The following is a 16,775-nucleotide window of genomic DNA, read 5'->3' as shown; positions in this document are numbered from 1 at the left end:
TTGAATGTGGTTCCTTGCCAGATGATCCCAACTGATCAGTAACAAGTGTCATTTGCATGGCCACAATAGTCATCGTCATATAATTTCTCATATGACAAATTTCTCTCTGTCTTTACTCGCTCTTTTTTTCCTGTCCAAAACCAATTCTAGAGCCAGAATCTGCCTGTAAATGGATGGAGTGAAAGAGAATTAATGTATGATCAGAAACAGCATTAGCTGGAGGACTTTCACTGTGCTCCAGGCCCTCCCAAGTCTGCCCAGTTTCCCACGCCAGCACCAGAGCTCTCCGAATTACACAGCTAGCTGTGCAGTTCTGCAGCTGAGTTTTTGCATTCACAAATTTCAGAGTTATGGTTGATATGGACACCAGCCAACTGGCACCTACATCTGGTTTATGTATCAACCCAAACTCTGATTTCCTTTGGCCAGGTTCTTACTTGTCATAAGCTAACAAAATCCATGCAAGTCCTGTCGCTCTTCATATGAGCTGGAAGCCTGAACTTTATTTTTCTTTTATTCAAAATCCAAATGAAAATGTTGCATTTGCTTAGAGTTTCACTGTTAAAATACTAACTATTAAAACATATCTTATTTTTCTATTTATTGAAAAGACTAGAAATCAGCAACCTATAGAAAGGGAAGAGAATAATGAGTAGAATTACAAATGTGAAAAATCCGGAATTCTATGAATACTGCAAGGCATGATAAGCCTTGACTTGAAGCACTTACACATCCTATTCCAAGAGAAAGCATTATTTCCCCTATACACTCTCATTTTTTTCCTTATTACTGCTCTATTTGTTGTCCCTGTTTTCATAGCGTGACATCATTGTCAAGCCATTCCAAATGTCATGGTAGAATTCAACTGTTCTTTAAATTGTGAGTTTCTTTCAGGAAGTTAGTCAGCATCTGATGTTTCACAAAGTTACAGCAGTTGTGAAAAATTCTTATGTTATTAAAAGTCTATCACATGTGATGAGTGTTAGAGATATTTTGGCACAAAAAGTCAAAAAGAGCGGATGTTTTTGTGTACTTGGTGCTTAAAGAGAACACTAGTTCTATATACATTTAATTGATACAATTTGTTACCAAAATTACTTGTTAAGTAATGAAAGCATTTTATTTAAAAGTGATACGTATATTTGTTTAAGCTGTAAAAACAAATTCAGTTGCAGTACGGCATTTCTGTACTAAGACATCAGGTGCCTTCTCTAAATTTCTTTGGATAAACTCATTAAACATGTAACATTTCAGCTAGCAGTCATTAACTGGGCTGAAAAATTTCTTTGAGGGGATTAGAGCTTTTTAAAACTCTAACAGTTTAAATGGTTATTTATTAGAGTTTAATTACACCCCTAGAAAAGACAGAAATGTAATCCCAAGGTTAGGTTCATTAAATATTGTTGGAAAAGTAACTAGTAAGAGTATATAACAGTTTGCCTGCCTGAGGTTCAGCACTTCCATTGTGCAGGATGCCTGGTACCAGCACCTCTCCCTAGGCTGCGTGGCATTGCACGATTCCCATCAGGGAACGCAGCTAAGAATAGTTTTACTGGTATCAGCAAGACCATGTATGTAATGGCTTTTGTGAAAAGGTTTGCCATGTTGAATCCAGGTGCTAATGGGTAATTACCAGAGAGTATGATTTGTGTGTACCAGATGTTTCTGATTGCTCTGTGAATTCCCCAAGTGCTTAGCCACAAAGGGAAGACATGCCAGGCAACACTTTTCAACAGGGAAGTTTTCAATATGGTAACTGTTTCCTTTTAATTATTAGGAAGAGAAGATATTTGACCATGTGCGGCAAGGATACCCAAACAGAAATACAAACCCAGATATTAAAGATCAGTCTAACTTCTCTTATGGCACGAAGCACTATGTTGCATAACCCTTGTTAGATTAGCAGTGCATGGAAGAGTGTGAAGTCAGGCTTTTCTTGCATGCAACAGAAAATCCCTTGATATTTTTCCCTTTCACAACTGAATCCTACTCTTCAGTGGCTGAACAAAAGCGAAAGACACCACTTAGGGAATTTCTTTGTTCACAATCCCTGTAAGTAGTGAAGCTTTTCTGGAGCTTGCACCCTGCTGTACAGGCTACTGAAAGCTCCACCGAAACGCCTATCGTTCACGTCCCGGCTTTATGCTCTCTATTGACCTTTCACCACAATCACATTATCGGAAACCAAGGGACCGAGATAAATCTAACAATTCAGCATCATTCAGTCTGGGAAGGAAATGCTGAAGTCTTGAGTTCGCATTCTCTGGAAATTGCTGTCTAATGTGATGATTACAATCTCCACCTTCCTAATTGGATTTCATACTGTTAATTTTGTGTATGTAAACAGGGCCATATGCTGTCTGTGCTGCTGCTTACTGTGGTTTTCTGAGTGTGCTCATACTGTTTACTTTTTACAGATTATATCCACTAGATTTTCTTTGTTACAATTACTGCATGAAAACTTCAGTCAGTTAAAAAAGCAATTCTAACTAACGAACAGCTCCTAGCTACTGTTATTTTGAGCATAAAAAACAGATCAGGTGTCACGCAGTAGAAAGGAGATGTTCAATCTAATTGCAGAGGCGATATGCTGTTGAATGTTACACTGCATTAGAGACACTGAGGGAAGCAGAATGAGGGACCATGAGTAAGACTATGGAGTTTCCCTTCAAACTTACTAGGAAGCATGGAAAAGAAGAGTGAGGAATGAAGGAGAACAAATCCCATTTGTTTTTTTTCCATTTTGTTTCAATACGGAGCATCGCAGTTTACCATGGACTCAACTGCTGTTCAACAGCAAAGCACACTGTTAGAGGCCCAACATGTGAGACCGATGCTGATTCAGGATGGTGCAGAACTGTAAGAGGTAGCATTTTTGCTAACCATGTGCTATTTTTAAATCTTTGTGGAGCACAGATGTTTCTCAGTGAGCTTCAAAGACTCCATTGCTATATTTTTATCTTTGATTCCTTCTAAAGAAAGAAATACTTACTTCTGTTTTATTTGGGGCAGCTTTTTCACCCGTGCCTGTCAATGTCAGGATTCAAAATATATTTCAAAGACAAAAAGGGTGTCATTAGTCGGCCTGCATAAAATCATTATTGCTCTATGTAGTCAACACCTGCTGTGCTATAACTCCTCTATACTTTGCTGTGTTCCATAAGTACTTTTTGGTTATAATCCTTCTATGCTACTGAAGGGTATTCTAGAGTAGCTAGGCATGCTACTGAAGGGTATTCTAGAGTAGCTAGGCTGTAGTTTCTGTTGATACCATAATACTGTCCTAATTTTCTACTGCTGATACACATATTTCCTTCTGAGATGGAATCAGTGCTCTGCTGAATTAGTGTTAGGTGTCAGAGAGGTCCCACTTGCATTGGCTTGGATCCCTTGAGAAGTGTTGGAACAGCCTGAACTATAGGACCTTCTATGGGCCAGCAGCTACAAAGGCACATCAGGTCACTCATGCTGTCTAAAACACAGGCTATACCTCTAGAAAAACATAATGTCTCTGAAGTCCCATAGAGATGAGAATACTGTGATACAGACGATGTGAACTGCTAGCTTTTGATAGTGCGTACAAGCTAAAAATGAAGGTGCAAGGCAATATGCATTTATTATGTAAAAAGAGATGTGCTGAATGGAAACAATCCCAACAGTTCTTTGCATTTTTATAGAGAAAAAATATTTTTTTATAATCAGATTTGAGAAATTGTTCTCACTTTTCCAAATCATGGCAACTGATGTTTAGAAAGGAAATCCTGATGCACGATCTATTTTAAACTACCTCCACATCCACAGTGGTGGATATTTGTGTTTTGAAAAATAGTTGTGAAACTGACCTGTAAACGTGGAAAAGTTCTTGCCTTTCTTTAAACAGGCTCAAGTAGCTAAACATAGAAACAAGAAACAGGTGGACTAAATCCCAAGTTAAATTGATACTGGACCAAATAAATAGGATTGGGGCCATTATGATTAAGAGCAGTGTTTGAGCAACACAAGCAGATGCTCAGTAGAAGGCGGGTGATTGTCCCACACCATCCAGGCAATATGGTGCTCCCAACAATACACTTAATCCAGTGCCAGACAGGGGACCTCTCTGCTGTCCAGGAACTGCTATGAAAAACAAAGCTGGGCTGTTGAAAACTCAAACTTTAGAAAAAAAATTATAAATACTCCATTATTGGACATATAAATAAAGTTCCTTTTTTATTTTTATACTTAAAAAGTAAGACCAATATATACTTTCTAACAATGAACATATGGGAGATGTATAGTCAGAGATCATATTTTGTCATACAGAATTTCTTCTTGGTTTTGAACTAGGAGGTTCAGAAATCTCAGAAAAGCTAGAAAGGATTTTCTAGCTGCATTAGGGCCAGCACAGCTTGAAAGTATGAGAGGAATATACACTGAAGCATTATGAAACTGAATTTTTTGTGTGTATAATGAAAATGGTATTAGCTACAGGCCCTGACGTAGATAGGGATAGTAGACACAGGAAAGAAACTCACATAAGTGGAAAATAGAAGAGAGATCTGTAGAAAAGGATTTGGTCTTCTAGAATCCCCCAACTTTTCTACCTGTTTCCCCCAAAAACCCCCTGAAGAACTCATGACATAAGGAGCATGGAACTGCTCTGGTTTAGTCACCTTTTCAAACGTTTTCCATCCAGGACACAGCATGATCACTTGGTGGATCAAAGCGAACAACCTGTTTAAGGATTTGCAGAACTGGGTCCTTCGAGAGGGTGTCTCTGGGTCTGGTGGGGAGCGCTCTCAGCTGCGCGTGGCACTGAGCTCAGGGCTGGCTCTGGGCGAGCACTGACGTGGCCAAGCCTGTTCTGTTCCCAGCCTAGTTTGACATCTTTTGTCATGCTGTAGCAAAGAATCCCTAAAAATCCCTCTATATTTAGAACGCTGTTTTTCCCCAGGGCTAATGTAGGGCTATTTCATGTTCTGATCCTAACAACTGGTTTAGTCCCATATAGAGACTGGTAAATAATTAACAATTATGTTGTCCTAATATTAGACTAGGCCTGAACATTTAGGATAATCATTCAGTGATCAGAAACCCTGTTTCTTAATTGAACGAGCTTTTCTGAACCTTGGTAATGCTTATGCCACTCCGTAGTTTACTCTACAGTTAGCTTATTTACTGAGGGATTGACAACTCCTATGCAAATAAACTGTGAGACATCAATTCACTTTAATGGGAGTTCAATCATGCCCTTTATAAGAAAATAATCGTCATGTATATTGCAAAATTATCCATATGAAGGTACCGTTATTTATAGAAGATATAAAAGGCTGTACTCCCTTTGATTCAGATAACATGAAAGGTTTTTCACTGGCGATTAAAGAAAGATGAAACATTAATGCTTCTCCCACTGATGCAGAATAAAGTTATATACTAATTAATTTCTGATTGTTTCTAAAATAACATTCATATTCATAACCATTCAAAACATGAAAGGAAGTCCTGGGAAGTAACTAGTTTTCTTTACAGTGGCTGATGAATTTATAACCTGTTTCTGGGTGACACTATACTTTTAGATCATAACCACTAGAATTGTTTCCTTATCAAAAATTATAATGCATTGACCATGTGATGATTTAAGCCAGTCTTACTACAAACCAGCAAACTTTAAATCACTCAATTCCTACCTAGAGGAAGAGAATGACAGAACCAACCTAAGGGTGACAGATATTAATGGGATTGTGTATTGTGCTCTGACACTCCAGTGATGCATCAAGTATGGGAAATGGGAAAAAACGACACACCTGTCCATCTGTCGTGTCTCCTGCAGGGAGAGACTCCACCTCACTTTTAGAGGGGTAATGTTTTAGTTATAAAATAATGAAGCAACCATCTTCTATTTCTGCTCATTGCAACCAGTAACTTTGTGGAACTGGAAGGTAGGTTTCTTGCATCTTTAGAACTTAAGTGATTATTTAAAAATCCATGCAGGGTTAATTAGCTTTTCTAAAATAAAAACATAACATAGTTACTATCTGAAACTGAGGGCAGTGTGAAGTGCTAGCCTGAAAATCCTGGAGAGCAGAGTCTTTTTATACAGACAAACTGGACTATGAAACGGCAGCTCCACCCACAATTCGTCACCTGTAAGCTTCAGGTCTGACGCGAACCGAAACACCCTGCTGCTGAGCTGCACAAGTGGTGGCTGACTGACGGTCACTGGGATAAGAGGTAATATCAGGACTGACTGAGACTATCAGTACTGATGCTGAGCAGTGTTATAAGTGACAGCATAAGTGCCCATTTGATAGCAAATGGAAGAAAGCAGCCTCATTATTTTCTGTGGGGCACCAATGATATTTTAATACCTTTCAATAACTAGCAGACTCATCAGGTTCAATTCTGCAGTAGATAGGTGCTGATTTACCTTGGAACAAGAGGTTGTGCCTCCCCTGGTGAGCATCGCCCTGGAGCGTACATGCTCCCAGGCTTGTGACACAGCAGCCTATGGCTCTGTGGTCCCCAGATGAACATGGATGAATCTGTTCCCATATCGTGCATATCACAGTAATAGCTGTGACATTTACAAGATGGTGTCTTCATACAGTTCAGTCTCCCAGATTGTGTGTTGTGTCAAGAATCGTAGTTCTCGTCATCAGCACACCTACCACGAATGCAAAGTAAAGCATACATTGGGGTACGAATTATCTGGAGCTTTGTAAAAAGGCGTCCTCAGAAAGCCAAAGGCCGGGTTCTGGTATCCTCAACGATCAATCACGTTTACATGGAACCAACTACTGTGATGCCTTAAAACCATCAGCCACATAACAGCCTCTCCACTTCACCGTCCTGTCAGAGGAAAGAAATGCCTTGTTCGAGGTCAAACAGAAAGTCTGTGGCAAGACAAGGAATTGAACTATCTTCAAAGTATCAAGCATTGGACTTTGGCATTCCTTTGGCTATGGGTCCCTTCTTCCATGGACAGTCTTGTTCATTTAAGTGGATCTTTTACATGAACAATATACACCAAGTGAAAACACAGCAGAGTTAGAACCAAAGGCTGGGTTAAGAGTGTATACTGCTAATTGCAGAACTATGATCATTAATAATGATCACTGTTAGATAACTTCTAAAAAAAACCCCTTTTTGCATTGTTCCTAAACTGTCTGTTCTCCTTACGATGTAGAGACCTCGTAACTACCTACGTTTTTTGCATTTTAGCTGTAAACCAAAGCCAGAAACCATCTGTGGTGTGCCCATCCTGATAGCTGAAACAATAAATAGGAGAGGGAATTGTAAAGTCTGGAAATAGACTTTTTATTCTTACAACAAAATAGATCAGACCAGCCCTGGAAAAGACAACACTAGTGTTTGTTTTTCACATGTTGGAAACATCAGTAGGAAAAAAAGGACGCTGGGCAGTATTAACAAAAGCATTGTTCCACCTGTGCTGCCAACAGATAGCAAACGGTGTGCTACCTTTTTGTTACTGCTGTTCTCAGATTTCCCTATTTTAGATCGGAAGCTGGACCTTCAGACCTCGCAGTTCCTTGAATAATCCTAATAAAGAAGGATTTAAAATACAAGTTTACAGACTTCTGTGGCACCAAATAATGACGACCAAACTCCACTGACAAACAGAAGCCACTGCTACACCTGCGTGTTACGGTCAGTAAACACAACGTACGCATTCACCCTGGTATTAACCTACCATGTGCAAACACACGTGGCTACAGGATGCTACCTGCCGCCTCTCAGTGCAAACCCCTGCATAGCTACCACAGCCTCGGTCAAAAGGATACTTGATCGCAAGAAGACATCAAACTATGGGGTTCAATAACTTAGGAATGCTACAAGAAAAACCCTAGAGCAGATTAATAAAGCAGAAATGCATAAACGTTGCTTGCCAGAAAGTTGTAGAATACTGAGAATAATAACAATTTGGAGAAGGAAGAAAAGTTATGCAACAAGAGAGCAAAGCGCACCATTTTGAACAAAATTATTTAGATTGTCAAGATGAGAGAGGCTACCAGCTGAGTTCAGACAAATCCAACCAAGCTGGATGAATGGGAGAAAAGATACATATAGAATTTAGGTTGGCAAAGTCACTAAAATGACTCGCATAACCTTCATTTTTTACATAATGGTAAAAATTTAAATATGTATATATTGTGGAAGCCAGTTAAGAGCTGCACAGCATACAGCACCGCAGCAAAAGCACACAGTCTATTAGATAGCAAACAGGTGCAGAATAATATGGAAAAGATTGTAATATCATTAGTATAACTCAGTGAGACACCTCCACACATCTCTGACTTTGAGTTCATTTTTCTAATAATTGTATCCCTTGGAAGGAGTTTGAGGATGCGATGCCTGCAGTATTAGGCCAGTTGGTCCCAGGTGTTTCTTTCCCATTACATGTGCCTATCTCCAGAAGCAGAGGGCAAAACAGAGGAAGTTCAAGGACAATTTCTGGGAATAACCAGTTAAAGAAGAGCTTTCATATGATAAGAAATTGAAAGACTGCACTTATTTACTGCAAATACACAACTCAATAACTTACAGAAGACTTCCTCTACTAAACGTTTTCAAAAGCATAGATCTACCCAGTGTATCATTCGTGGTATAAACACGCTATCACTTCCTCCAATTATTTTAAAATTGATATTTCATATGATACATTTCTGATTTGTTTCATCATTAATGATGTTACAATGTTGTTTTCATGAGTTTATGCTACTCTTAAGCTGAGGGTGGTCACATGAATCTAACCAGTTTTCATTTATTTTTCGGTGTTACAGCCCTCAGATTTCTCTGTGTGTTTCTCATTGATCAACTGTGGATTTTCACTCTGGCAAAAGAAATCCCCTCAAAGCTTCCATCAAAGCACAAACCTTAGAATTCGCGGAGGGCCGCCCTGATAATTTTGTAATCAGAAGATGAAAAAATATGATCACGTGTGCTATCTAATGCCAAGGTGCAGGTTCTGGTGACACACTTTGCTCATCGAGAGCTTGGAAACGTTGCTACATGTTACTAAACAAGCAGCCTGTTCCTGAACCTGCCACCGGTACATTTATTCTGAGCTGCTCGGCGGCAGCAGAGCGGAACCACCCTCCCTCCGTCCTGCTGCAGCTCTGACGTACCAGAGGCGTGAGGGCTCTACGGACGGACAGCGCATCTTCATTGACAGAAACACTTCTCCTCATATTTTATTAAATTGCTTCGCCTATTTTTTGTCATTTAACGCCTGACACAAAGGATGCGAGCACCTCGGAATAAACACACGGGCATTCCCTTGTAAAACGCTCTATTAAAACCAATAAAAGGCCCAAAGGGGAAAGGCGCTCCGCGCACCGCGGAGCCTCGGGCGTTTCGGGCCGCCCGGGCGAGCCCCGCCGGTTTCCTCACGCCGGGGATGGTTTCCAGCGGCTCCGCTGCCCGGCCGCCGGCGGGGGGTCGGAGCCAGCCCGCGCCCCGCACCGCGGATGCTCCGCCACCCGCCGCCGCCCCGCCGCGCCCCCGCCCCGCTCCGCACTGCACTGCGCGGAGCCGCCGCCCGCCGGGCCCCGCGGGCGATGCCCCGGCGTCCCGCCCGGCCCCGGCCCGCCGCCTTACCCCGCCGTGGGGCCGGCCCCCGCCGCCTGCGCGCCCCTCCGCGCCCGAGCCCGGCGCCGGCAGGTGGGTGCCCGGCGCGGCGGCTGCGCAGCGCGGCCCCTGCCCTGCCGGGCACGCTGGGACTCGTAGTCCGGCAGCATCCGCGGGGTCCGCGGGCACCGGCAGCGGCACCAGCGCGGCCCCCCCAGCCAGCGCCCCCGCCAGCGAGCACTACCAGCCGCGCCAGCACCAGCTCCACCAGCAGCATCCCGCCCGCCCCCACCTGACCGGGTCCCCCCGTGGCCCCCCCCGGCTTCCCTCACCCCTTTCCATTTCTTTCCGCCCCAAGCCTGCAGGTGAAGTCCCACCTAACCCATGCTCAGACCGTGTTTATTCCCCCTCGCCTTTGACTCACCATGGCCCAGCCTCAGCCTTACCCCTCCCCTCTGTGGCCCCTCTCTATGGAAACCACGAAAACAGCCTACACCGTGGCCCGGGTGCTCTGCTGGCTGCAGCCATCACCCCTGCCCCATGCACATCTCCCAGCAGCTGGGCATGCACTCACTGCACATGGATGCACGGCCTCAGCAGATGTGCTGGACAGTTCTGGATGCACATGTAGGCAGCCAGCCCTAAACAGCACCGTTTGCTCCTCTCACACACCCTCTGCAAACTGGCCCGGCAGCTGAACCAGCCAAACACGTCCTGCAGCAGAAGCCTGCTGGCCCTCACCCTGCATCGCTCGCTCCAGGGAGCCAATTCTGGAGCAGAGGATGCTGGCCTCTGCCCAAAGCCAGGGTGCAGGACACAGGCTGGAAGAGAAGGACTCTTTAATAAATGGTCCTCCATCTCCGTAAGGATTCAGAGGGATCTCTGTGGGGCTCACCTGGAGGCCTAAAGGACAGGAGCATCTCAGGGAGCCCCTCTCCATTGGAGAAGGACAAGTCACGACTCTGGCACTTCCTAAAAGCATGGTGGCTCTTTCCAAGGAGACCGCTGGCTGTATCATAGTGCAATGAGGTTACAGTGTTACAGTGGGGTTAAAACCTCTCAGAAGAACATGTTGATCTTAATAGAGGATATAGGAAGAGACCATTTTCATGCTTTTCCTCTCTTCTTTTAATTAGTTTTGACAATTCAATTTATAGTTGTGCTTGTATTCTACACTAAAGTTAACCGTTGGTTGAAATTGTATATAATATGTAATACGATTTGAATGTACCCCTGTAATCAGTATGTCCATAACTTAATTTATCAGACTGCCTTCACTGGGTACTGTGTTTTAGCTGAACTGAGGCCCTTGGTTCCGAGCACTAAGTGATGAGTCACTAGCAGCAGAAAAGCTATTCCCGTGATTAAAATGTCTTTAAGTTTCATGAGGTGTTGGCAGGAAAGCAAGACAGTGCCTTGTTAAGAAGCAGATGCTGCACCAGAGATGAATTTTCCTACAGAAAAAAAAAAAAAGGTACAGCTAGGAAATACAATGCCTTCGGCTGCACTCCATACCCTGCCAAACACCTCAGGCAGCTGTAGAAGACTTACAGCAGAAAACTCAGACTAATGTCAGGGACTGAAGGGTTACCTTGGGCATTTTCACTGCTGCTCAGGAAAACACCTGTATCCACAGTAATGTGCCGAATGCACAAAGTTGCTCCAAAACTGCAATGATCTACTTGGACCCTCCTTGCCTCAAACTTCTTATGAAACGGGATATTCAGCCATAAGCTAACAAAGCTTTTGCCAGACATCCAAAATGTTATCAGATCAACAGAAATGGAAAAGAAACAGATCTGTTTATTCCACAGTCTTCCCCTCTCCCTCTCTCTCTGCCTTGAGGAGTTCAGAGAAAACAGGGTCTGCATCCATGGCTTTGCTTGTTCAGTACCAGAAGTGTCAGGGAAGCTGAACTGAATTGCTTTGAAATCTGCTGTTCAGATTGGTGAGCTTGGTGGCTCAGGCTGAATATGAATCTATTGGTTTGGTGTTGGGGTTGAAGCTTCGCTGCAAACAGGGCTGATTCAGACACGAGACAGAAATATGGATTTAATTCTTAACAGGGATTAAGTCCTCTTTTGGTGTTTAATCCTGGTCTGTAAGATCAGGGGTTGAATGAGTTACTCAAATTATAATTATACAAATACTGGGAAAGGGAAATGTGCAATATCAACAAAGAGCGAAAGTTAACTTTGGGATGTTTGTTTTTTGATAAACTTCTCCAAGTTTTTCACTCAGCTTTTCCTGTCACACCTTAAAATATACTTGTTAAGTTGAAACTCTTTCTCAGTTGATATGAATGGGAAGAACCCATCCCATGCTGACTTTTCCATTTGCAGTTGCCTTATATCCGCTGACAAACTCACTTCATACTAGTTTCTGTTAGAAATGTAACAATCCAAGACCTCTGCAGGGAGTGCAGACTTTGGCTGGAGCCAAAGCTCTTCTCTTCTTTGGCTGTGGTCTCATGTTTCTTTCTTCTTTTTACCTCATGCATAGAATTTGCAATCAAAAAATCAGAAACATGATCAGTTTTTGTCCAAGAAAAGATACAGTCACCTGTATTCATGAGACATACAGACAAAAATAAACATGATAAATATATTAAATACAGATGTACACAAGAGCATACCCACATGTGTAGGAGTAACATTCTCCTTAAATCACAAAGTAAAACACATCAGACTTCAATCTCGTGTACAGAGTGTGTGTTCTAAATAATTTTTCATTCTTCCCAAATTGCAAAATTAAAAGACAAAAGTATGCAATGCAATTCACAAATCTCAGATGTGTCCCTTGCATGGGATATACCTGCTACGATACATTCACATCAGATGACTGTGACTGCCTGGACTGACCATAATTCCAATGTATGGCACTTCTCAGACAACACCCCGAAAGCACATCTAAAACTGCAGGGTAAGGCTCCAGAACAATCTTTTTTTCTCTGGTAGGAATCTTGCATAACATTTTGCCCTTCTAGGCTTTTTATATATTTATGTGTTTAAGTTGACTTGTTGAAAGAAGTGCAGTGGTGGAATTAACGCCCTAAAGATACAATATACATGGGGACAACTACTCTAGAAAAAATTTTGCTCCCCTCTGAGGGGCATCTTCAAGAGCGAGAGGTCCTGTGGATCCCAAAAGAAAGTATTTGCTGGCTCCACCTTCCCTTTGACCAGTGGGAGTTTGGTTCAGAGCTGCTGCTCAGCGAATGCAGTGCAGAGGGTTGGCGTTCTTCCAACACTGCCTAAACTCAGCTTACTGCCAGCAGGCTGCACCAGTAAATCTTTAACTGGGGCACCCAAAAGCAAGTTTTATTTCACTGAACTATTTGTAGCCAAAATGTGGTCAGTTGTTTTAAATTGTTTGTTATTTTTTTTTAATAAAAAAAGCAGAGGGGCTGTTGTGATCTCTTCATCTGTTTTCCTTATAACGCAGCTTGTAAGACTTTGCTTAATTAATTCCTGCTTGAGCTGGAGCTTGTCTTTTAGACAAACATCTGGTCTTGATTACTGTGTTGTGCATGTTTTGATCTCTTCCCTTAAAGACCAGCTGTTGATCAAATTCAGTGACCTGTATATAAAACCCCTTGGTTCAATGCCTGATCAGCAAATCTTGGAGCTAGGGTAGAGAAAAAATTTTACTGTTGTTCACATGTAAAATTACTGAGTTGAGGTGACACTTGCTGAAATGGTTTTGAAAGAGAACGAAGGTATGTAGTCAGCCCCAGTTCCCAAGAGCTGGTGGTTCAGGCCTTAAAATGCTGGCCAGCAGCATCTCAAGTGGTCAAACCCCAACTATATTTAGGCTGGAATTTTTAATTGCATTGCTTTGACAGATAGTAGGATTTTCTTGGACTGTTTTATAAGGCAGAGTACAGCAATACATTAAATAACACTAAATTCAAGTCATCTTTCACCCAGACTTGATTTCTGTGAACCCTTCTGTATCCGTAGTACTCTAAATCCTGAAAAAATGCATTTAGATTTGGACACTGCACTTGCTGTGGTAGTAACAGTAATGATAAATACCTCATCTGTACCACTTAATTTGCAGCAGATCTCAAATTGAATCACCATGTCCATTTTGCAGGTGTGGAAAGTGAGACAAAGAACAGATGGTTATTTTCAGTCTGGGGCCCACTCGGTGGGCATGCTATCGGGGACAAGAACACAGGACACCAGAAGGCTGAAAGGTAGAAACCCAAGGACATAAGAAGACCACTGCTGACCCTGGGACCAGACCCTGTCATCTCACCATCCTCTACACCCCGCTTACAGAGCTATGCAGTACTGCTCTGCTCCAGGCCGTGTGTCCAAAAGAGTGCCTTGGGCTGGCTCACACTTCCCTGGAGTCACCCCTGAGTACAGTCAACACTTCTACTCCATCCACTGAGATATGGTTGCTCCTCCACCTGCCCTAGCTTTGCTGTCTGTGCTGGTATGAGAAGGAGGAGGCTTTGGAGGTACAGGCTAACTCCCCACCTCCTTTAAACTGTTCTGCTTAAAGTGGTTTGCTCCTCTGAAGGGAGCAGAAGCTAACAGATACTGTCCTCCTCTCTTTACAGGGTCTGCTAATGGTGGAGACCTTTCTGCTCCACCTCTTTCTCCATGAATGGATCCGCAGGACAGCTTGCTCAGTGTTGGATTTCCTTCTTTACCTAAAGACCCTGAGGCCCAAGGTCAGACAGAAGCTGACCAATAAGCACAGGGGATGTTTCTTTTATACAGCCTGTTCACAGTGAATTGGATCATTTTGGATATGTCTAAACTGTCTTCACGGTGCATCCAAGAAACAAAACCCTGTGCAGCATGGTCCCCGATGCTGGGCAGAGAGCGCATTAGACAGCGTTTGGGCTCCTGCAGATAGGGCTTAGAATACTGCGAGTCTGACAGTCGGTGCTTAATCTTGTCTCCTGACACGCCTTGGCAGGCTGGGCCAGGGCTGGCCGCAAGGCAGCCATCTGCAAGAAGAGGGAAACATTCCAAAACACGTGTAGGTAGCTACCCCTGTGGCCTCCTACCACAGGCTGTGCAAGCCAGCCCGCTCGCAGGAATGTGCTCGTCTTAACCCTTCATGTCAGAACGTAAAATTCTCAAAGCATTACGTTTGTGTCTCAAGAGAACCAGGACTGAACCATGTCCTTCTTTGCTGCCACTGGAAGGAATATGACTTCCTCACTCATAATTTGGTTCAATCTGAGTCTAGCCACTCTCATAAGAAGTGTATACAGGATAGAGGGTCCAGGCATCACTTTTTATTACCATCTAGTTTACTGACAGTATCCTTCCTGTCCATATTCCGTGTGAATTCCCCAGCCAGGAAGATATTTCTGTCGCAGGCCATACACATTGAACCCATGTTCTTAATTTGTACCACATCAGCATTGTAGCAAGTAAATATATTATGATTTAATCAGCTTAGGGTTATGTCCAAGGCTTTGGATGTTCCTTTCCTGCTGCACGCAGCTCAGCTCAGTGAATGGCCGTGAGTATACTTCATGCTTTATCCGCTCTTGCTTTGCACATGCATCATTTCAGCACTAGTGGAAGTTCCACTGCTGTCCAGGTCTTCTATGTCCTTTGAGGTTTTGTATTTGCAACACTTCCCTCACCCACGTATGATTGTCTTAAATTACACTGCAGCCTTTGAAAAAGAAATCCCTCTACTAATCCTTTTGAGAACATCATGTTTGCCCTCTGATACACACAATGGTCTGTCAGCTTGGAAAATGCCAGCCTTCTAGTGACTGGCGGATTATGAATCTATTGCTGAGAGTTTGCAGAAGTGCTCTTGGGGTTATAAAAGTGTCTCTTCATTCACTAACGGGCTTGGTGCCAGCAGGGCTCAGCGTGGCTTTGTGGGTCTCTTCCCTTCAGCACCGAACAAGGGAGAATCTCACAGTGGTCAAAAGCCCAGATCCATCACCCACTGGCCACTCCCAGCCGCCTCCTTTCCATGCACTGGGAGTTTCTTTCTTTGAAGTGAAGCACTCTGAGATGGTTCAGCCCAACACATTGGACTGTTCCATTTTAAGTTTGCACAATTTTGCTTTTGATATAATTTATCAGATGAATTTCTGTCTCTATTAAAGTTCATAAGAACCTCACTAATGACTTCAGGACAGCCAGGACTTTGCAAAATATCTTTAATTAATGTATTAGTCATAAGTTACTAGAATTTTACATATCTTAAACTCCACATTAAATAAGATGTTATGTATGTTGCCTTACACTCTACATATCTTACAGAAAGTAAATCTTGGCACTACTGAAGCAGACGGCAGAACTTACGCTGGTGCCAGAGGAGCCAACATTTCACCCCATTTCTTTTCTCAAATCTACCAGGAGTTTCCAGTGACTCTGAACAAATCAGCGTCTCAGTATTACTGACTGTGTGAGCCTCAGAATCATTTTCCTCCAGGTCACAGCGGTATTGTAGGACCCTTGATATCTGGAAAATGCTTCAAGGTTCAAACTGCTATAGCTGTACTAAGGATTACTGGTTATTATTTTCCTGCTACAAATGCCTTGTCCTCAGAGCAGGAATGGCAATGTCTGCTAGGAAGGTTACTCAGCAGTTGCTATTGTAAAACCGTATTTCCCATTATTTTATGTTGCTGAAACTTAGCCATTTGAATGAAATGGCACATGCCAGACAACTGCCTTAATTTTAACTGTTTCTTTTATTTTGAGGTGTGGAAAGTCTAACAGTTTCCAACATCAAGATAAGAAGAAAGTAAACCCATGGTAAAAATACAAACCTCTGAAGACTGCTGTCTTTGAGCAGCTGCAGCTTTCATGTACACTTAAACTTGATAGAGCACATACTAAATCAGGTAAGATCTTTTACTGTTTTCAAGACAATTTGTCCGGATTGCTTTCACATTGTAAAGCTTTAAAAAAAACCTGTACGTAGCCAATGTTTACTAGCACATGATGTTTGGTAGCTGAAACATCCAAAAATTGATGCTCATTAGGGACATGCCAGCCCTTAACAGGACACATCGGTGTTTGGACTCCTCCTGCCGCATGCCAGTGGGAGGGAGCGCTAAGGGTGCTCTTGGCCCAGAGCTTTGCAGGAGAAGCCACCACTCCCTGTAACTGTGCCCTTTGTTGGGTCAGGGGGGGACGGGGCATTGAACCCAACCACGAGGGACTCATGTCCCCGGTGCCCTGCCCAACTGCCCGGAGGAAGAAGCT

Source organism: Nyctibius grandis, chromosome 11 (genome assembly GCF_013368605.1).
Source record: "Nyctibius grandis isolate bNycGra1 chromosome 11, bNycGra1.pri, whole genome shotgun sequence".
NCBI classification, from domain to species: domain Eukaryota; kingdom Metazoa; phylum Chordata; class Aves; order Nyctibiiformes; family Nyctibiidae; genus Nyctibius; species Nyctibius grandis.
The sequence above is the reverse complement of the archived record's forward strand: the minus strand, read 5'-3'. Positions refer to the sequence as shown.